The 23,210-nt window shown below is 30.3% G+C and overlaps 1 protein-coding gene and 1 long non-coding RNA gene across 8 annotated transcripts in view; one reads left to right on the top strand and one right to left on the bottom strand.

The window, feature by feature from the left end:
* The window catches only part of rut (adenylate cyclase rutabaga), a 216,075-nt gene that overhangs the window by 68,322 nt on the left and 124,543 nt on the right, over positions 1-23,210 (top strand). For all 5 annotated transcript variants that reach the window (XM_088182429.1, XM_088182428.1, XM_088182427.1 and 2 more), the window contains exon 3: positions 21,543-21,585. The gene's annotated coding sequence lies outside the window, so the exon portion shown is untranslated. The remainder of the gene's footprint in view (positions 1-21,542; positions 21,586-23,210) is intronic.
* Positions 13,643-15,542, bottom strand: LOC148236407 (uncharacterized). Of its 3 annotated transcripts, XR_015809014.1 has the most exons (4): positions 14,799-15,542; positions 14,687-14,730; positions 14,541-14,605; positions 13,643-14,441 (listed from the first exon to the last, which is right to left on the bottom strand). It is a non-coding gene; the product is annotated as an uncharacterized LOC148236407 (long non-coding RNA). The 3 variants fall into 3 exon arrangements; XR_015809013.1 differs by having other exon boundaries at positions 14,541-14,730; XR_015809015.1 differs by lacking the exon at positions 14,541-14,605.

Below are 23,210 nucleotides of genomic sequence, written 5' to 3'. Positions count from 1 at the left end.
TTTCAAATGAATTGAAAATGTTAAGTACTTTTTTATAGATTGAACTATTTTGTCTATCATTGAAAATCCTAAATAGTAATGTCCAATTTAAACCATTAAATTTTAAAAAATATTTAAAAAAATCAGAACGAAGCAAAAATTATATTTAAAACCCAAAAAGTTGAGGGTCCGGTATTCGCACACTCGCTAGCTATCGGTACCTCACGATAGTGAGGTACCGACAGCTAGTTTAATTAATTGCTATATTATTAGTGAGCATAAAGCGTTTCAAAAATCAGAAATGCTAATATATACGTAAAAAAGAAATATTGCTACTTTCTAAATATCCGACATTTTATTTTTATTTTTAATTATAAATCTGTACATTATGACTTGACAGGTTTTTTTTTAATGCGTTACGATGATCATTATACAAACAATAATTATACATATTACATTTAAAAAAAATATATAATAACAGTTTTTGTGCACACCTAAAATAGATGTGTACGATCCCACATTATTTTTTCCAACTCGCCGAAAAATTATTGTGCTTGGCAAGCTTGTTGAGAAGCTGGATGGTTCGCGCAAGAGGAGCGTTCTCTAGCACTGACGTCCTGGCCACAGCGGCTAAGAATAAGGGACGCGATCGCGACTCTCTAGGGTACTTTAAAACTCGAAGCCGAAAGTTGCCGTTGTCGGATTGTCGACACTGTCCCTTAACAACTTTTAAAAGTGCTTCATTCTTAATAGCGGTGTTTCGAGAAGTATCTCACTTTTTATCTAAAAACTAAGCAAAAAATATCTAAAATCTTCTATATTAAGTACACCCATACCTCGCTTTACGGCCTAGATACGTTCCACGAAACTTGGCCGCAAAGCGAAAAGCCGTATAACGAATCAACTATTCTAATACAAATTCAATGGGATCGGTTCCAAATTTGTTAAATATGTAACATGGTTTATCATTTAAAATGCATTTTATCTTTTTATTTCATTTAAATCAAAAATACATACATAACAAGTACATACATTTGTACATAAAATAATAACAGACTCCAAAAACCAACAATAATCCATAAACAAAAATGAAACAACTTCATGTTACATAATAATATGTGTAGGAACACATACATAATTTTTTTTAAATGACTAATCTAAAGACGATGAAGAAATGGTAACCTGCAGATCACTGTCGTTCTCATTTTTCGCTGGTAAGGATGGGCCTGGCTTAAAAAAATTGTCCAACGTTGTTTGTCTTTCCTTTTTGTCTCTTTCGTTCTTCAGTGATTAATAACAGCTAATGGCTGAGTTAATTCCTCGAGAAACTTTAGCGCTACGTTCGACGTCAGGATCGTTTTCAAGGAAAATGTTCATTCCTTGTTCGAAATAGGAAAAAGCTTTTGACAATTTTTTTGATGTTAGCTGTTTGGATACAACAGGCTCTGTCTCTTCATCAAATGCCGGTTCTGCTTGCAACTGAATGAGTTCCTTATATGAAAGGGGTTCCCTATCAGCTTCAAGTAGATCAAGCACATCACGTTCGTTCAAACCTTCAAAGTCGAGATCATCTGCTAGATCCAAAATGTTTTGCCTAATTTCAGGAAGACAATTAACTTCTGCATCAGTACTTTTTACACATTCTGGCCATATTTTTTTCCAAACATGGTTCATTGTTGTTAATTTTAATTCCATCCGTGATTCACTGATGCTGTCAACAGCATCCTTGATGTTATAGTTTTTCCAAAATGTTTTAATTGAAGATTTACCATCGGTTGCCCTTATAAGTTGTTGGAAAGTTCGGCGTAGGTAATATGCCTTAAAAGTGGCTATTGCACCCTGATCCATTGGTTGGATCAGAGCTGTTGTATTTTTCGGAAGGTACTCAATCATGACATCTTCAGATAGTTCGGATAAATTAGTAGGATGCCCTGGTCCATTATCCAAAATTAGCAAAGCCTTGTTGCTTAAGTTATTGTCTCGCAAATATTTTTTCACTTCTGTGCAAAAGTGATTTTTGAACCAATCCTCTAAAGTAGCTTTAGTCATCCAAGCTTTCTTGTTGGATCTCCATATGACGGGTAATTGATTTCTATTTAGTCCTTTAAGAGGCCTTGGATTTTCGGGTAAATATATTAAAAGTGGTTTTAGCTTAAAATAACCCGCGGTATTTGCACCAAGTAGCAAAGTTAATCGTTCTTTAGACACCTTATAACCAGGTGCAGATTTTTCGGTTTTTGAAATGTACGTGCAATCTGTCATTCGCTTCCAATAAAGCCCTGTTTCGTCTACGTTAAGCACTTGTTCAGGTTTATGACCACCTCTTTCAATAATTCCCTTTAAAATGTTGGGATATTCCTTAGATGCGGCCTCATCGGCGCTAGCTGCTTCACCTTTCATTTTAAAATTATGCAAATTGAATCTATTTTTAAATTTTTTAAAAAATCGACATCGAAAAAAAGTTTTTTTGCCGTTATAGCGAAACATTTTAGGCCGTATATCGAAAACGTGTCTTAATTAAAGAGGGCCGTTATAGCGAAAGGCCGTATAAAGAGCGGCCGTATATCGAGGTATGGGTGTATTTATAAGAGATAAAATCGTGCTTTAAATTTCAAGTTTGCAGTTTGAAAGTAAAGAATAACTTGTCAAAATAAGAGCTGCATATTTCGCATCAAAATCATGATAAGTATTTAAATTACTACCCTAAATAAATAGACTTGTAAATTAAAATTTTCACGCAAAAAATAAATATAAAAAATTTAATATATATGCAAAACATTAAAAAGTGATACATATATTATTTGCATAATCCGAATATTTAAGTTGCGAATAGTAAAATAGGCCAAATATATTCGAATATTCGAGTTGGAATCTCTAGAATCTAGAATTAAAAATTAAAGAAAAACGAGAAAACATTTTCATATCATTGCTTATCCACGTATTCCATGACATATAATAAATATTTATGTATGCTCATATCGTTCGGTTCTTACAATATATGAAGGTAATGCAAGGTGTCAAGGTTTTACGATGATTATCTTTCCATCGATTATTCAACTTCTACATAAAAGTATTGTGTTATTTATAGATACAAAATAAACATATATCAAATTTCAATTACATTTAATGATCACATCACATAAAAAGACAACACATCGAAACATAATTTGACATGCGATACTTGTGCGTAAATAATAATAACGCCGGGAACGTGAATTCGATAATGGTTTAATTTTTCGAGCAGTTATGATTTATGTGCTTTATCTGAAGGCATTGTTCGCTGTATGGAGATCAAGTGGGGTTACTATTTGAATACAATGGCAACGGAGATAACGCGGAGGCTGTGCAAGTGTATATAAATCAAATACATGCGGATTTAAAAAGTCTTCCTAAACACCCCGTTGTATATAACAAGTCTGGCGGTATCAATCTATCGCATCATCTGAGCAATTAGGGTCCACATCTACGATAATATATTAACTAGGAAATTGTGATTCCAAAGACCGGTTTTGCGCTGTTTGGTGAACACGTTGAAGGTGTGCAGAGTTCTGATTGAATAATTTTTATTGCTGTATTGAATTCTTAAAAATTTCAATATATGTTTTATTAATGTCAGAGTAAAGGAAATATTATATGTTCATTCAATTATGAACCTCTTTCGTATGAGTGATATGCATAGATTTAAAAGGAAATCAGTTAATCGACGTGTAGTTAAATATACTTTGAGATAAATTATCTGCGACAGGTTATTCGCAGCATGAGTTAGAAACAGTTAAAGGAACTCTCGCTATCCAGTGGTAAACGGAATAATTGAAAAGCTTTTACATATTATTAATAGCAATTTTATCTTAATGCGTATACGTATACTTTTTTATTAAATTAAGTAATTTCGAGAAGTTCTACGTTATATTATAAATATATTATACACCTACCTGTTAATGTTTTTCAAACTTTTCAACATCAATTATGAATATTTATGGCCTCTTCTTTGTTTACCTCGAATCTGAGTCTCCGCTTATTAGGTTATAAATATCAGCATTACAATAAAAGTTCTTACATAATTTTAAGAATATGCACGGTTCATATAACCACCCGACCTTGATACATTAATTACCGAAACGTTTTAATCAACTATTTGCCTTACTAATGAACTTACTCTTGGCAATTAAATGAGTTTGTTGAATAAAGCGCTTCTCGTTACTGTATCCCGTTGCTAATTAATTACATCATGGATGTATATTTTTTATGTCAAAAGAAAAATACATTCACATATCTACGTTAGATATCTAGGTATAAAACGCCTTTTATGTAACGTGTTCATTGACTACTGGATTTAGACGTATCGGTAGTTAAACTATCGTTTAACAGCGTCGAGTCTCTAATGGCCCTAGGTGTATTCTGAAACGCATTAATGATGCACTTTGAAACATTGGACGTTGGAGTAGTGAGTTGAACCGTTTCATTCATACAGCGAGATGTTGCTGTTCAGTTTTAATGTAACTGTTGAAAAATTCGTATTGAAGTTGTTTTGGTTTCATCATTATTAAATAATTACTTTTTGTTTAATAAAATGAAAGAAAACTAAACATATTTTGTATATATTATATATGTGCTAGGCAAAAAAATTCAATATATGTATGTATGACGCTGCAGCTCCAGCATTGGAGTAAAGATGCTTTTAATAAATAATACTCGAGCGAAGCTCGTACAGCTGTCAGTCTATGTCTAGTAAGGTAGCGCATGCATCGTGTTTTTGTCAGACGTCACAGAGGATGGGCGAATATTAAAGTTTGCCGTAAATTAAAGAAAACCTCGACAGAAACTGTTGAAAACTGTATCTGCTATTTAGTTTAACCCTGGGGTGGCCAACCCGCGGGCCCGCCTTGAACATTTTTCATGTAACATTTTTGGAGTGCAATTTTGCACTCCAAAAATGTCTATAGTGTATCTAAATCTAATATGGGGATATATAATTTTATGGCCCGCGGAGTTATGATGCATTTCAAAGCTTAAATCCCTGGTTTAACCAGTACTGCGAATGCGGTACAAATATACCTGACTCCGATTGATAAATATTATTAGCTATTTAATTTCATAAAGACTCGTTTTGATCAGTGGCGCAATACTCATTTGTCTACCTTTATATTATTATTTAATTATAACATAGTTTGTCGTTGAACAACGATAGGCGGCACGATTTATGATTCACGAATCATTTTTTTTATAAAAGTTAATTTTTTTTTAAATATACATAGGTACAATGATAGCATACAAACATATTAAATGCACAATACTGGTTCATGACCATTTCCATTGTTGACAAAAAAATAAAATTAGTAATCCGTAAGCATAGTAAAAATTCAAGGAAAAATACATAAAACTTTTTACAAATTTAAAAAAGAAAGGAGAAAAAATTATAATAAAATATACATACATATATAAAATATAACACACAAAATTAATGATAATTATTACAAGTTTAGTTGGTAAAGCTATACATAATTATCATCATAATCAATAAATATATAGCTAACAGCAAACGACTGTTGAAGCACAAAATCGTTTCTTACTAATTATTATTTGGAAGATATCAGTTTCGAGATTCGTTCCAAGTGGTGTGACTTTGTAACTCCAATTTATTTAATTAATTTATCGTGAATTAATAAAAATACGTGTCTCTAGTGATTATTAATAGCTATTGAATGTTTGTGGTTATTGTGCAACACTTGTTGTCATACACAATTTATGTATCCTTATTGACGCTAAACTATGCATTCTAGTTTCTTGATGTTTTTAATTTTTCGTGAAGCAATAATTTTTATTTTCATGTATTACGAAAAATTTGGATAAATAAAAAAATATGTAATATTTAGTATGTGATATTATATTATTGATGAACAGATAACTAGATGATCGTTTAAATAAAATCAATTGGATGATGAGTTGTTGACGATAATAGACGCATATAATCAAAGGACCACAACGGATCGATCTACTTTGATTCGTTACAGAGCTTAAAGTTTTTTCGAGCTCCCGAATCGTAGAGAAAGTTGTTAATAACAGCTCTTGACTCTTTACATTTTTCATATTTTGATCAAAATAAAGATAAAAAAACTTCCTAAATTATTCGCCGACAGGCAAATTTTATGACGTAACGCTGTGGAAAGCCCCCATAAATTTTTGTAATCTACCGATTCCCACGCGGAGCGATGTATTTGTATTTGCTTATAAATGTTATATTTTATTTAGATTACCAAAGCAAAGTTATGGCCTATTAAAAGTTGAGAAAACCGTTTTTTGCCATTCAATTACTTTTAATCTCTATTAAAAGCTTCCAAAAAACATCTGATACGGACCCACACTTTTTTATGCAGTGGCTAAAAAAATGCAGCAGTTCTTAAACATTTGAAAATATTCGTATAAATTTAATTGTTAATAAAAAAAGACTTATTTTTTTTTAATTTGGCGTTTTTCTCGAGGAATTTTCGGGAAATAATTCTCGAGTAGTAAAACTACACTAAACATTTTGTCCTATGAAAGATTTCATTTTTATTGTAAATAAACATATTATTTACGGGATAGGGTTTATAGGGATTATAGTTTTTTTAAATCCATCTTAAAAATACGGTTAAAGTGGATTTCCGTTCGAAACGTTTATGCTAGTGGATATAATGTAACACAACTCATTATTTAACTAAATTATTTATATTTATTGCTATCTTATTAGTAATATTGTTTTGAGTTGTTTATTAATAAAGAGACGATTCACAAATATTTTATATTGATTTAAAAATATATAGAAAATATAATACTAGCTAATTTTTATTGTTTATTGCAGCACTGATTGTATTTGTTTTTTATGAAACACAGCATTATTGAAATAGATCAACATATTTCTTAAAGGTTTTTCTCTGTATATATGTGAAAAAGTAACAAACATGTAACCGTCAAATAAAAAGCGGTTTTTAAACGCGATTGTTGGGTTTTCAAAAGATTTTAAAACGTTGTATAAGTTGATTACGTTGAATTGTAATCTTAAATTTAATTGGCCATCCACCAATTACTAATACAAAATATTTAAGCTATCACTGATTTTGTACTTGACACTGTTAAATACAATACATAAAGCGCGCATTTTAAATTAAGTTTGTTACAAGAATGGCAATTTATTAACAAAATTTCGTCGCACTTCAAGAACCCCTCATCAACTTGTCCCTTGTCAGAACTCCATTTTTTTTATTATTGCATCTCCTCGAGTGCCCTCGAAAAACCGTTGTTCACGGCTCAACAATTTTCCTGCTTTCCGTTTTTTAACAGATTCGACGTGGATAAATTATTCTCTAGACTTTGATTAATTCGAGTGTCCCTTCGTCAAAAAGATAATTTAACCAATTCCATCGATTTGATGCTTAATTGAATTGTATTTAAATACACAAAGTATACAAAGTATTTTCGGACATCAATTAGTAGCTATTCATCAATCAATTCCGCTTTGGAAATTTTCTTAATGACTCAACATATCTCACACAAGTGCCACTAATGCATCTTGTCTCAGAGACGGTCACCAATTTAACGCTTCACTCGCTTCGTTTTGGTTTTTTGTAATTGGTTGCAGTCTATTAACGAATTGTATATAGGCAAATGAGTAAGATTAATATTAGATATCCTAAAACGGTAGTACAATTTGTCTATTTTTTTCTTATTATTTCATATTAACAGATTAAAACATATCATATTCATACCTGATTTTGGTTTACTAAATAATACTGTAGCTTTCCATAATCAATCTCTTTAATTTTTAATTTACAGATTTTATTAAAACTCGTTTGTGACTTTTGTGCCACTTGTATAAGAAGCAAAAAAATAACGTAAAGTATGATTTATTTATTTGCCATCTAAAAACTTTGGAAATCGGACATTTCAAAAGCACCAACCTAGCATTATTTATTAATAATCAATATTTGACGGGTCGTCACCGGGCTGACCTCATATCGAATCTCTCGAAAATTCGTGATATAAACGAAGTTAACTCGGATACTAATAACTTTGATACCCTACGCGAATGGAACTGAACCAAACTTTGTCGTGTAGTACAACTAATCTACCCCTACCGCTAAACCCCCCGTCGGCTAGGGCGTATAGCAGAACAACACACCTAATGTGATTAGGCGAAACTTTTATTGTAAATAATTTGTGTTTGAAAATTAAATTTTGTTCGGAGCTAGTTTTGGCCGTAGGTGACGTCGTCGGTTTAGTTGGCAAGAAAATTATTGCTTCGCCAAATAATTACACAGCGCTCTTAATGCTAATGCGATTGGGTTTTGTTAATTAACGCCAGGTTTAGCTGAAATGTTAAACAATAATGTGTTTTGTTTATATTGTACAATATAATATGTTTAATTTGTTAAGTAATCGAGATGGGGGGAATGTTAAGCGTTTGCTTTATATTTAAGGATATTTAAAATTAATTAAGTAACAGTATTTTATTTATTTATATTTTTTATTACAAATTTGATCATTATGATTATACAATTAAACATTAAAAAAATATAAAAACATCAACAAAAATATACTTGTGTTTGGCATGCTCGTTATGAAGTTGTATAAAAATATTATAGCTATCCTTACCGATAACACTACGGACTTCTGATACGAGATTATTGGTCAAAGTATATTCAAATCGAATTTTGGTCAATAGGAGGGCGCAAAAACAATTATTACTTCTCAGAAGTCAAAAATTCACGTCAAAAGCAATAAAATCGTGACTGCTCTGACGCGATTTTATTGCTTTTGACGTGGATTTTTGACTTCTGAGAAGGTATAATTGTTTTTTTGCGCTCTCCTATTGGTCCAAATTCGATTTAGATATGCTTTATTCGATTCTCACTTATCGGATATAGCAATATTGTTTTTGAATGTCCCAATATTCTTAACCATTAACTGATTTTAAAAGTATCATTTCAGGCTTATCATTAAAAACTCATTACGAATATCAAATGGTTTCATAAATCTCTTTAGGCAATCCTTGCGAAAACCATATTGGTTTTGTATATTGTGTTCAACATTTTTATCCTAACAAAATTGCTTAAAGATACGTTTACATTTGACATTTGCTTTGATAAAGGTAAAACATTTTATAAATGAATACATTATCTCATTTAAGTCAAGTGAAAGCTTTCTTGAAAATAAATTTTCTTTGTGAATAACAAAATGTACAATCAACATGTCTGGGTTGTCATCCTTCATTAATTTCAAACAACCGCGTTTCTTGCTCATCATAGAAGGAGCGCCATCTGCAGTACATGGTGTTATATTTTTCATTAGTACCTGAGTTTTATCTAAATATATTTGATTTGATTGTATATATCAATAGCAGTACTTGTGGTTTTCAATGTTTCACATAACAACATCTCTTCATTAAATTCACCACTGTCAATATATTTTACATAAGCCATCAAAGTTGATTCATCCATCTATAACAAGAATTTTATTGCTCTTAACTTTTCAATTAGCTGTGTTTCTACATCCATTGCAATCTCATATATTCTCTTACTAACAGTACTATTGCTTGGTGGCATTTCTTTCACATCTTTGTCATCTTTTTCCAGAATATTTTTGGCTGGTTTGATTTTTTCCAAATTTAGCTACGAGCAGAGAAATTTTATGACTAGCTTCAAATAGCATTTCCTTCAGAAAACAATGAATTTATTATTATTATTATTTTAAATTTATTCTTTATATTATTAGATTGCTTCAAATCATAGTTCACACAAGTGCCATATTTCGGTGATAGCCAGCCCTCTTTCAGACCCATTAGCAACGTGTTTCGCTTCAGTATACTGCGTGGACTGATGCTAAGCATAACCTCCTACCTAGACAGTCGCGAATAACAGCCACCACCTACATGTCATATTATATTTATATCTGGCGCGTTTAGGTTAAGTGCTTTTTTTGTTGTTATTGGGATTTAACGTTTTCCTGCACCACTAGCGATTGTAGAAAAATAATTCATAATAAATTTACATAAAAAAATAATATCGAAAAACACTCAAACTAATAAAGTTCGCTGAAAATGTGCTAGAGGTAAATATTAATAGCGAAACAAATATGGAGCAAAATAAATTTATATCATGGATGAAAATTAAAAAAAACTTGCGATTAATTACATATTAGAAATAATAAATGCGGAATTTCGCGTGCGGTAATTTATAGCAAACATACTATACAAAAAATAGCTATTATTATCGAATTACTGGTATTTCTGTGCGGAATTTTGCGGTACATTCCTTATTTTTTGTATAAATAGTTTAAAATGTGGACGTACAACTTAAAATGTAGACGTGCAAAGGTGCTTAGCTGAATCTTATTGGACATCAAATGTATGGCATATCAACTTTAGTTATTTTAAGCTTTAGAAGTCCAAAGCCATATATGTCATCCTTAAAATCGTTTTACAACTGCAGTCCAAAGACATGTATGTCATGCCAAATATACATTCTATTTTCTGAAGCCATTTTAAATGATTTTATGATACAATTTCCAGTATTTTATTTCATAAGAATTTATACCCTTGAATTTGGCCAGAAAAATGCATGTCATTTAATGAAATACTATGAATCCTGATGACATGGATAAAATTAAAAAAACGACCACTGACTGACAAACTTTCACCCTCCTGGAAAAATCTGACATGACGTCCCTGCAATATACGGCCAGCTGTCACAATACTTGTCAATGTAAACCATTATTTTTTGTTTGTAAAGGTCTCTGCTGTTTATGCAGTCGAGGGATCGTCGGTAGGTCGTAAAACCTAATTGATCTCTTAACGTGTTTATGCGACAAGTCATATTCTCACAGTCAATGCGCCAATTTCAATAAGTGCTTTTTATACCTAGGCGGGTAGTTGCCATATCGATAAAAGATAAACTCAGATTCTCGTAAGCTAAATAATACATATTTTAAAAATGATTTTCAAGTTGAAATAATTTAGTTTTATATTGTCTGATTTAATATAATACAGCAATATTCTTCTCATGCGTATTAATTGAGCGAATATAGAAAGGACTTTTTTTAATATTATTTAGGAATAGCTTCGTTTATTTTTAATTTAAACTGCGAAAGGTTTATAAATATTTTTTAAGTTACAACAGTTGACGAGACATTTTTTGTATTAAATTGCTATTATGATATAAATATGTCGTTAGTTGCTGTGCGCTGCATCGTAAAACCTCCATGTCCTCTCAAATATCGAGTTGAACTATTAAAGAATTAAGGTGACTGTTTGGCTTAACCAAAAATTAACATCAAAGTGGGAAGTCTGCTTATTTTTATACGTTGAAATGTAATTTGTGTTGATTCTGCGTAAGTTACGCTGCATTTAAATTAAGGTTTCAGTTTAATGATTTTATATGGCAGCATTACTAGAAAAATAGATAATTTTAATAATCTAGCTTTCTTTAATTATTAACCAATTTGTATGATTTGTGAAAAAATTGGAATCTTTGTTTTAATCTGATAAATATCTTATTAGACTTTCTAGTTCTTAGTATTGTTTGAATAGGTCGCTGAAACGTTATTACATGAGACAATTTATATTACATATGTTTCATGACTCTTAACGGAAACTGTACAAATTAATTATAACGCAACGATTATGTTTGATCCTGACAACTTTTTATATTTAATTATGCATTTTACATACTTTACGTTGATTTTCAAACGGGTGTGATACTATTATTCTTTTTTGTTAATGCCTTTTTTTGTCATTGCATTTTTGGGTGTTTTTTTCGGGTAATGGTTCCATTATCTGAAACAGTTTCCCCAAATAAATTATATATAAATAATAACTTAGAAGCTTAATTATTGTGTTTAAATAAATTGGACTGCAGTGGATTCAATAAAAAAATATTTTTATCAGGTATATGTAAGTTAAGTCAGAAGCGAAGTGCTAGATACTTTATTTTAATCTTCCATTATAACCTGAAAAAAGTTTTGATTTTGTGTAAATCTTAGAGTTGTGTTAATTTTATGACATTTTAACGATTTCTTACAATTAAGTTCCGACGCTTCCATTGAGATTATATCGATAATTTAGTATTAAAAAATGGCCTAGGAATTTTGTGAAAATTTGCAAAGGAATTAAACATTTAGTTGAATATTTAATGAGATTTTTGAATAGCAAAACTGTCATAATGGATATGTTTAAATGACCCCATATTAATATGTCATCAATTAATTACTATTTTAATTGAAAATGATGTCTAAAATTAATTGATAAATATCGTGACGCATTTGGATGCGCAGCAAAAATCAATCAGTGTTACATTCAGCATATATTGAGTGGGCTCGCGAATTTTCAAACTATTGCTTAAACAAGTTACTATAAATTTCCGCGTATTTCGCTCAATATAGACCACATAAAACAATGCAAATGTAATGAAAGGTTTCAACAAAGCCGTTGCGATGACGATATATGCAATTCAGCTTTTAACAGTTTCAGCTGTTATTTGATTAATCTAAAATTTCAGCGTAATGGCGCTGGCTTAAACAAGTATAAGCATAATTTTATGAATACAATTATTTTATTCAAACAAAAGCAGTATTATAAATTACTTCCCTCCGGTAAGTTGAAAAAAAAATACAATAGCCTCGCTAAGAAAGTTCCAAACTAATAAGTTTAAATGTCAACTTTATTGCGACCGATCCTTGTCCTGAAATTTTCTTATTCGATGTTATCCAATTCGAGAAAAAGTTTTCTCTCCGTCCACGCCGACGAACAGGCCATAAATATATTTAATAGTCCCGTTTCTTTAGTGACTTACTAAAACTCGTACATACTAAGTAATTGATTAAACCGATTGTTTATGCATTTTAAAAGCATTCATTTATTACGACTGATGCTTGTATTTGCATATGAAAAATGAGTGTCGTACAATGTTACAAGAAAATAAATCGACTAAGATTCGCGCAAGTGCTATTAGTAATGTTGGGAACAAAGTTATGCGTGGAATAATTTATTATGAAGTCCCGAGACCCAACTAAAGTTTCTTGATGAAACAGGTATATATTGCTTACATTTATCTTAAGCATTAAATTAATGTTGTTATAAACACTGATAATTTAATTTAAAATTTTACATTATATTTTTATATCGCATTTTGTGCGATAAGCTATTTAATGAAAAATGTTATTATCTTATATATAATTGTTCTAAGCCGCTTCCGCCGTCGCTTCCGCTTCCGGACGCGCATAACTTTAAACGAAACATTCTCCGTTCAATTATCTACTCTGTAAATCGTATCGCTTTGTATTAACGGTGTGTAACAATACACGTAAACAAAGGAAATATATTTAATTATAATAATAAATAATAATAAAAATTAAAATTGAATTTGTTCCGATTGATTTTCGAGCCGCCGGTAATGCCTTCTGTTGTTTCGACCAATCAAAAATAAGCATTCAAATATTCAAATAGCGTCGACCAATGAAAAATAAGCATTCAAATTCAAATAGATAGTACCGTGACAACACTTTTAAATAATTATTATTTAATAATAAAATTTTGCTACGCGACAATAATTTTCATTAATTCGTCATTTGACTGAATAAAAATTAAATATATACATAATGTGTTGAGGATTAGAAGAATACATTGATTAAACTAGATAAACAATCATAAAATAATCTTCGTAATGAAATTTTCAAATTTTGAATTCCCGGCGACGGGCTCCGAGGCCTAAAAGTGAGTTTTTGCTTTTATAAATAATCGGATTGCAAATTAACTAGGTGTGTTATATAACTATGAAAATTAAATATATACATAATGTGTTTAGGATACGAAGAATACATTGATTAAATTAGATAAACAATCATAAAACAATCTTTGTAATGAAATCTTCAAATTTTGAAATCCCGTCGCCGGGCTCCGAGGCCGAAAAGTGAGTTTTTATAATAATATCACATAAACATTATCATTGCTTTCCGATTTTATACACATATACGTTAGATTTTAAGAATTTTAAATTAACCAGTTATGTTTTAAACATGAACGTGTAATATATCCTTAGTATGTGAGGATTGAAAGTTAATGTCGATCAAATCGGCGCTGTCGGACAGCTTATAAATGTGTAGTTTCTTGGATGTTATCTAATAAACGACATTTTACAATGATTATAAATATGTGATTGCATACCTGGAATAATCGATAGCCAAAATATCTAAGAGTGGGTTATTTTTAATTCCGATGTGGCAAAATATGTACAATTTTTGTTCTGTGCCATCATTCCTCTTTCTGAATAGCCAAATTTAAGATATTCAGTTACATCAAACTTATGTAGTATGTTCTTTATAAAAAGATAATACTTGCTGACAGTGACTTCAACACGAGAAGATTAACTCTTTGTTTATATATACCAATTCTACGTTGTAGCCATATAGGTCATCAAATTGTTCCATCATTGCTTCTGAAAAATAATTAAAAAACAATAAGACTCCTATCAAGAGTAAACATTGAACACATTATTACTACTAATATAATCCATAAATTGAATTTAAACGACAACCAAAGAACACAATTGATGGATGTACTGTAGAGGATTAAACACGTAGATTGGCATCTTTTCATCTTCTACAAAATTGTCACAATATGTCATATATTTTTTATTATTACTAGCATTGTAATATGTTTAATTAACTTCGGTATGTATACCTTTAATTGCCAAATCACCGCTGTTTGTCTTTTAATATTAGATCCTGGAAAGTCAATAGTAATTTTGTTAGATTAACCGTGTTATATTATTCATTTATAACTAAACACTTACTGGCACACCCGCAATTTATAGTTTTGTCTATAATTTCAAATGCTGCATCACTTGAATCATCTTCAATTGTCACTTTGTAACAAAAATCCCGCGATTATAACATATTTCTTGCCAGATCTGACAGAAGAACTGTCAAAGCAAATTTGGGAAGTCCCGCGCTTGAGAACGAACTAAATTGATTTTAACGAGTGAAATTGATTTTAACGAGCGAAATTTATTTTAACGATTTAAATTGTATAAAATTTATTAAAATATGTATAAAAATCATCAAATACAAAAAAAAATGTTTTTTAAAATATTTTTTTAGTTTATAGATTTAAAATATAATATAAATAATGTGGATATGTATTAGCTTCTCTATACAGAAAAAATATGTACCTAAATTTTGGCGAACGTTGGCAATTTAAAGTTTTAGTTTTTAGAGAATTTTTAAAACTTTGCTTTAAAAAGTATTTTAAACAAAAAGGGGCAAAGTTTCAAAATAAGTACTATTCATTACCAACCAACTACTAAGCGCACAGTATTGCAAAAATCCATCTTACTGACGCCTTTGAAACTAAACTACACAAAAATGTATAACACTAATTTAAATATTTTTTAAATTAAAAGTTTCAGAATAAAATTTCAACATTAATTTTTTTCAACATTAAAAATATTTTTTATTTTATTATGGATTTTAAATATTAATCATTTATTATAGATTTTAAATATCATTAGTTCATTATTAATTTTAAATATAGTGAAAACTTTTACACTCATTAATTATTAAAATATATAATGCTGCGCAGAAAAACATTTACTTTATAAAAGATGTAAATCAAAATATTTTTTAATCAAAAAAGACAAAGGTTTCAAAATTATTAATATTTTTAAAACGCACAAATGTAATTAAAAACTGACTTTTATATTTACACATAAAACATAGAAATATTTTTTTTAAATTATAAAGTAACTTATGTCACCAAAAAACTTTTTTATTACGAAAATTTAAATTTATGATATAATTGTGTTATGCAGCGTTAAAACTGGCACTCAAACACATAAAATACCCTAAAACACAATCAATGACTTATAATCACTCACATTGCACTAACTATATATGATCGATTGTGTTGTAGCGTTAGTAAGGTGTAACAAAATATTTTTTTATATCAGTAATATTTTTGAGCGGATGTGTAACCGATGCTATTTATTATTATTATTATTTAATAAACTGTAAACCTACTTTTAAATGATACAAAATGTTACGTTTTAATATTATTTTTTATGTTGAAAACATTTTGATATTTTTTGTTTCAATAATATTTAGTAAAGTTACAAACCTATTTTAAAAAATATTACAACGAAATCTCTTTGTAACGAATACCGAAATAACAAAATTCCCAGTATAACGAATCTTTAATTTGTCCCCGAAAAACTTGCATACAAAATGTTTTCATTATAACGAAGACTGATCTCAGTATAACGAAATATTTTGATCCGAATTTAAGAATGACGTTGCAACTTTACACAATATTTCTCCAAATTCAGTTCGTTCTTGACGTGGTGTGTGACAGATGTGTTCAAAAGCGACATTACAGGTGTTTCGCTGACCCTCAAACTTTTTTTATAAAACATTTTTTTCACAAATTTTATTGTTTCATACGGTATCCTTAAAAATGGGCAAAAAACTATCTGTCAACCTTATAAGAGGTTATTTCGATGTTGTAGTAATGTGATAATTAAAAATAAAATATATCATCTTCCTTACGTTCAATATAACGAATTTTCAGTATACCAAAATTTATTCATTGGTTCCGTGAGCTTCGCTGTATTGAAATTTCATAGTACAATTTTTAATTTATTATTATCTAGCCAAGTTTTAAACCTATTCATAAATGATATACAATATTTAGATTTATCATTAAATATCTAAGTTTCAATATAACGATAAAATCTAACGTTGTAAATCTAATAAATAATATAAAATGTTTTCTTCTGGAAATATTTAGTCAAGTTGTAAACCTATTTTCAAATGAATTGAAAATGTTAAGTACTTTTTTATAGATTGAACTATTTTGTCTATCATTGAAAATCCTAAATAGTAATGTCCAATTTGAACCATTAAATTTTAAAAAATGTTTAAAAAAATCAGAACGAAGCAAAAATTATATTTAAAACCCAAAAAGTTGAGGGTCCGGTATTCGCACACTCGCTAGCTATCGGTACCTCACGATAGTGAGGTACCGACAGCTAGTGCCTCATAAATACAATATATATTATATATAAATAATTCTTACGTATGATTTCGATCATATAGAATTTCAGATTAGTCGGTAGGCGAGAAAATCGTGAATGTAATGGTTATATAATATTGCGTTTTGCGGACCGTTAACGAGATCCTTATTGTAATTTTTGTAAGGGTCGAGAAATATAATAATTTCGTTTTAATATTCAACGCTAGGGATTCGTACATTTCCGACTCAAATAGTGAGAAGTCGTAAAAGTTTACCATCGTTAAATTTTATTACCTTATTATTAGGTTTATTTTATGTGAAGCTTAAATTTGGAGATGTATATATTTTAGATTGATCTGAAAATTTAGGATTCATTTACCATTTACGCGAGAGTTTCTTATGCATATACTTTAAAAATAAATTATTTATCATGCATAAAACATATTGTTTAATATATTAAAATGATCGTTTTTTAGTATATTTTTTTAGTGAAATCTTAACCCACAATCTTAATTAAAGGTAATTTTACCAATCTGTTATATGTGGAATTAATATTAATGAGTCTATCGTTATCGATAACTTCAAGCAAAGTTAACGATTACGTCAACTATTTCTTTGAAGTTTTATTCGAAGCGATAAAAATACACAAGCAAAACAATCAGCTATACAATCAACCGTAAAGCGCTTATTCTCAATGGGTTGACCGAGTACAATCGATGCAATGTCTAATGAGCCATTCAGCCATAAGTCCTTACAGTTCTCGCGCTCGCAATACGTCGCATAATAGAACTTGTATAGACGAAAACAGGAACGAGAAACAAACAAGACTGTAAAATTGAGTTTACAGCCGCTGAAGCGATACTACAATATTATCGCATTGTGCTAGATTCTCCAGGCGATATACGAGACAAGATTATCGCATTTTTTTATAGTGTTTTACATAAAATTATAATATAAAATTATAGCTACTCTAAAGAATGCAACAAAAAGAAAGAAAAACGTGTACTATAATGCTTATCGCGAATGTTAATTATGCTTCTAAAAACTTAATAAATCATATTTTTTTGAGAAATCTTAATTGTGGGGTTGTTGGCAGCAACAGAGCCTTAAACCCAAATTTAATACAGCACACATTTATTTAACGTTAATTGATGGGGTTTTGTATAAGTTATGTACACGTTAACCTTACTGAATGGTTCATAGCACACAATAATAATTTTCTTAAGCCTTAATATTGATTTTGTTGTAGAACATACCAGTTTATAGCATTTTTGTGATCTAGTTTGATAGTATATATTGTTTGGGACAGTAAAAATACAATTTCTATTTCTATTTTGTTAAACATATATCTACACAGGCCTGCCGAGAGAGGGGGGGGGGAAATTCCCGGGGCCCGACTCTGGAAAAAAATCATAGTAAGAACATATTTATAAAAAAAGCAAAAATCGACCTCAAATAGTGAATCTGAACTGAAATACAGTTGTTTGAGATGTATGTACTGATGTATGTCATGTATAAGTTTCTTCAGCCCTTTTTATATATACTATAAATAAAAGGAGCGGAACATTGCCTTCAAAAGCAACCACTTTCTAGGTAGTATTTTCACAATACACATTATTATTCGAAGTGACAGATTGTAGTTTTTTGACGTGGCTCCGTTTGTGTTGAAATTTGTTTGGTATTATTGCTTTTTAAACGTTTAAAAAATATTAGACATGAGTGGAAATATTCAACGAATGTAAATTAGTAGCAGTAAAAAAAAAGAAGCAAAGAAATAACGAAAAAATTAACAACAGCACCAGCTGAACTATATAAATTAAACGTTTTTATCGGTAATTTGACAACTCGGTTTAATGCAGAAAAATAAATAAATAATACATTCAATTTTATGTGATTATTTATAAAAAAACAGTCGAAAATATTTTTAAAAATATGTTATTTCATATCGAAATACATTTTCACTAGTAAATATATATTTATCTGGCAAGTTCTAGTAAAATTATATGATTTCAACTTTTCTATATATAGTAATATACATATTTATATACTTAATCTTACAGTGAATATGTATTTTTTTGTAAAGTTATATTTTCACTAGTGAAGTCCAAATACATTTTCACCAGTAGATATGTATTTCTACTAGCGAAAATATAATTTAACTGATAGGCGTTAATGTGCTGCTCTAAAATGTCTATGAAGCTCAATTTGACAGTTGCTGTTCAAACCCAAACCTAACCTAATAAAAGTGCTAAAACTAATTATAGTTTTAGAACTTTCATTAGGTCAAGTCCAAAATACTATCAAAATCAACTCATCTCTCAAAGAAAAATAAGCGGAAGAATAAGTACAGACAGACATCGCATCTCACATATTGCTCCGCAGTTTGTCTGCATTTCGATATTACACTATATTTTAAAAATATGTTTGCTATTCTTACAAATATTATTACTATGGACTTTTAATATAAGAGAGCTGATCAAAGTATATTCAAACCGAATTTTGGTCAATAGGAGAGCGCAAAAACAATTTTCACTTCTCAGAAGGCAAAAATTCACGTCAAAAGCAATAAAATCGTGTCGGCGCCGTCGCAGTGCGACGGCGACGGCACGGTTTTATTGCTTTTGACGTGAATTTTTGTCTTCTGAGAAGGGATAATTGTTTTTTGCGCTATTCTATTGGGCAAAGCTCGGTTTAGATGTGCTTTATTCGATTCTCACTCGTAATATTGCTACAAAAAGTCTTAATATAAATGCAATTGTTTGCAAATTATTGTTAACTTTATTATTGCGTAATTTAAATTAACACAAACGAAGTGTAATGACGAATTATTAAAAATAATATTGTTCTACAATAATAAAGTCATAACATGATAATAAAGTGTAGTATACATTTTATTACCACTGTTACAGTTTCAATTAAAATAATAATGTGGTCGTGTTATGACAGCAATAAAATTTAATTATGGCAAAATGGCCAATTTAAATTGGGCTAGGTTAACTCGTGTGTACTATTATAACATTAGGTCAAGTCAGGGGTCGGCAAACTTATATTGTGAAGGGCTTGATTTAAAATATTCCCGAGGATCATAAAAACGTATTTTTTTAAATTTTAAACGCAGTCTAAGATTCACATATGGGAACCGTTTGTAGTTTTAATTTAAATTCGTTAAGAAATTAGGCTAATTTGTAATCAAGCCATTTAGTATTATATAATAAGAGCTGAGAAATATTTCAATCGTTCTTCTGAGTTTAAAAATCTTGATAAAACTTAAATGCTGTCTGATAGAGCAAGTTATGATATTCGGCTTTCATGTTTAATAAAAAAAATAATCACGAAACTGACGACGGTTAAGATAACGAGAGCGAATAAAATTCAACACTGACATTACTGGTTCAATAACACATGATATATTGTGATGTTTCCCACAACGTACCTGCTAGTGAATAATACATCAAATAATCAGAATATTTTATCCAACTAATCCGCGTATATTTTTACCACTATCAGATGTGACACATTTTAGTCGAATTCACTTAAAAATGTAATTTGTTAACTTTAAATATTCTCGTTTTTAGTTCTTCTATGAAGATTATCCTTGGAAGCTAATTATTCAGTTACTTCAAACATAGTATTGACTACTCGAATAAACAATGTAGTGCAAACCAGTAACTCATTTAATAACTAACCGCAGAAGTCTTTACTATTACTATTTTTACCTAACACTTTAATTACTCAAAATATTTGCTATTTCAAAATTCACTTTTTATAATATGACATAGGACGCTTTGGAAAATCCTGCATTCCGCAAGGGTGCTGAGAGTCAAAAAAGCATAGAAACCACTGGGTAAGGCAAAAAAAAAAAAATTGGCTCACTCATTATTTTGCCATTTAATTGGCTCTTGATGTTACACACAATGTGCCCAACCCTTCTAGCTACTTTTTTTGCCGAAAAACTGTGCAACAATCAAATATGACTGGCCAATGGCTTTCTTTTATTAATTAATAAATGGGCTACAGGTAAACTGACTAGTTATAGTTATAATGAAAATTTTTGTTTAAAACTATCTATTTTTTCTGATCATTGCTCTGATCTGCGAGTTGTAAATATCATGTCGATGACGGCGTATATTGTATTATTTTTGTACAGACGTAAAGTCATCGCACAATAGACATAATGCTTTGTCATATAATTTACATTTCACTCTGATTTAAAATCATGACATTCGAAGTCGACTAGTCTCTTCTTATATGTCTTTGACAGTGACATTATGCATATATGCGGGTAATAAAGTGATAACGAAATATCGCAAAAAAGCGTTCTATACGCTACGTATTTCCAAAGTGGAATGCGAAGCAATAGGAGCACCACATTCTGAACTTGACTAGTTGGCCATTCCGTTATAGTGTATGTAAAATTTAATCTTAGGTCGCGGGCCGGATTTGGCCCGCAGGCCGTAGTTTGCAGAACCTTTGGATTAAGAAATAAATATTATTATATAAATGTAATTTTATCTTTTTATTGTTTCAGATCATAAGAACGCTAAGACCTTCGTCACCGCAGGGAAAACAAAGTAAGTGTTTATATAACTGTTTTCTGGCGATACAAAAATTATATTTAATATAGGTTTAAGCGTGAGACGTCCGCGAAAGAAACGCCTTCGTAATCTATAAAAAAACAACCTTTTTTTCCTTCCGATTATTTTTTCTTTGGCTGAAATTACAGTTTCCACGGGTTTGGTCATTACCCATTTCACCGGAACGACTGTTCTTTTATCGCCATTGCATTTACGACTTCCGCCCCCCTTTCGACGCTAGACTTTATGTGGTATTGCTTATACATCTGGGGTGAAACAGAGGCGAACTGGCTCTCTTGTGCATTTTCAAAGAATTTCTTCTGCTCTAGGCGACGTCGGCGCGGTGAAAATTGCGAGCATTTTTTGTGTTTTTACCTTGTTATTATTGTACTTCCAGGATAAGCTTAAACAATAATGAATAAGCATTGCTATTCATCCTTATATAAATTTAAAAAGCTATTCAGACGTAAAATATACGTTTTCTTAGAAACAATATGTAATAATTTATTATATTGAGATTTCGTATAATAAATAATATCTTTCTCGTAATTTTTATATTATAGTAGATTGCATATCGAAAGACACTCCAAGATCAATATTTGTTTTGCATAACTTAAGAATGGTCCATTTGCCCTTTGTTCACTCTATATTATATGAGTAATGTGTTCCGAAACGACTTCATATATGAAAAACATATCATGTATCCATTGTTTGAATTTGGCAGAGCATTTTCTATGCTTTCACGCGAATATTCCGCGTAAAAAGCGGATCAGATACGAAAAAATACATACCTTTCCGGTGTATAGAACGCATCGAACTATGTGATTAAGCTTCCAAAAAACGAACGGGTTTTCTTTTGACAGGTATTGACAGCGAAGCGTACGAATTGTACAGACGTTGGCGTTTTGTTGAATCGATACTTTGCAAATTTGCGTAATTGATGTTGCCCGCCTGCTATATTGGATATGAATTTTCAGCAGGGATAGTTCTGAATGCTGTTTTTTTTCTTATGTGCTTAAAACACACCCTGTCTGTAACAGTCGGTGAAAACACCCCGACAGTTTTACTGTCCATACTCACGCAACTAATAATGCCGATTGGTTTGAATCATTCATATGTCACACTAAAAAGAAAATTAATCTGTAAAAACATGTCATATATTTTTATTACTATTATTTATTTATTAGCCTTGTTGCATTGTCTTTATCTTTCAATGATCAAAACCTTCGAAGAATCAAAAACTTGAGCAAATATATAATAACGTGTTTAATCGGACTATTTCAACGCGGTCAATGATCCATATGAAACAATTAACTGGTCCTTTTGTACAAATTCTATTCGCACAAACGTAAATCCGATTGCCGATAATTGATTTAGAAACAATTTATTGGTATTAGAAACGGTAATAGCTCTACTTTGAACGTTTAAAATAAAATTATAGAACCGTTCGCTCTCTCGCTTCTCGGTTATTTCAAAACGCATGTAATGAAATTAAAAACTTTCGATAGCATTCAACAGTTAACTGTTGACTTTGAACAGTTAACGAAATTAATCACAACAGCAATTTCCTTCTACACCTTTTGACAAGCATATTATTTTTAAAGAGGTGAAATAAAGAAACA

This window comes from Plectrocnemia conspersa, unplaced genomic scaffold (genome assembly GCF_051122295.1).
Source record: "Plectrocnemia conspersa isolate PC_06_02 unplaced genomic scaffold, ASM5112229v1 ptg000003l, whole genome shotgun sequence".
Classification (NCBI taxonomy): domain Eukaryota; kingdom Metazoa; phylum Arthropoda; class Insecta; order Trichoptera; family Polycentropodidae; genus Plectrocnemia; species Plectrocnemia conspersa.
This window is presented reverse-complemented; position numbering and strand designations above follow the sequence as displayed.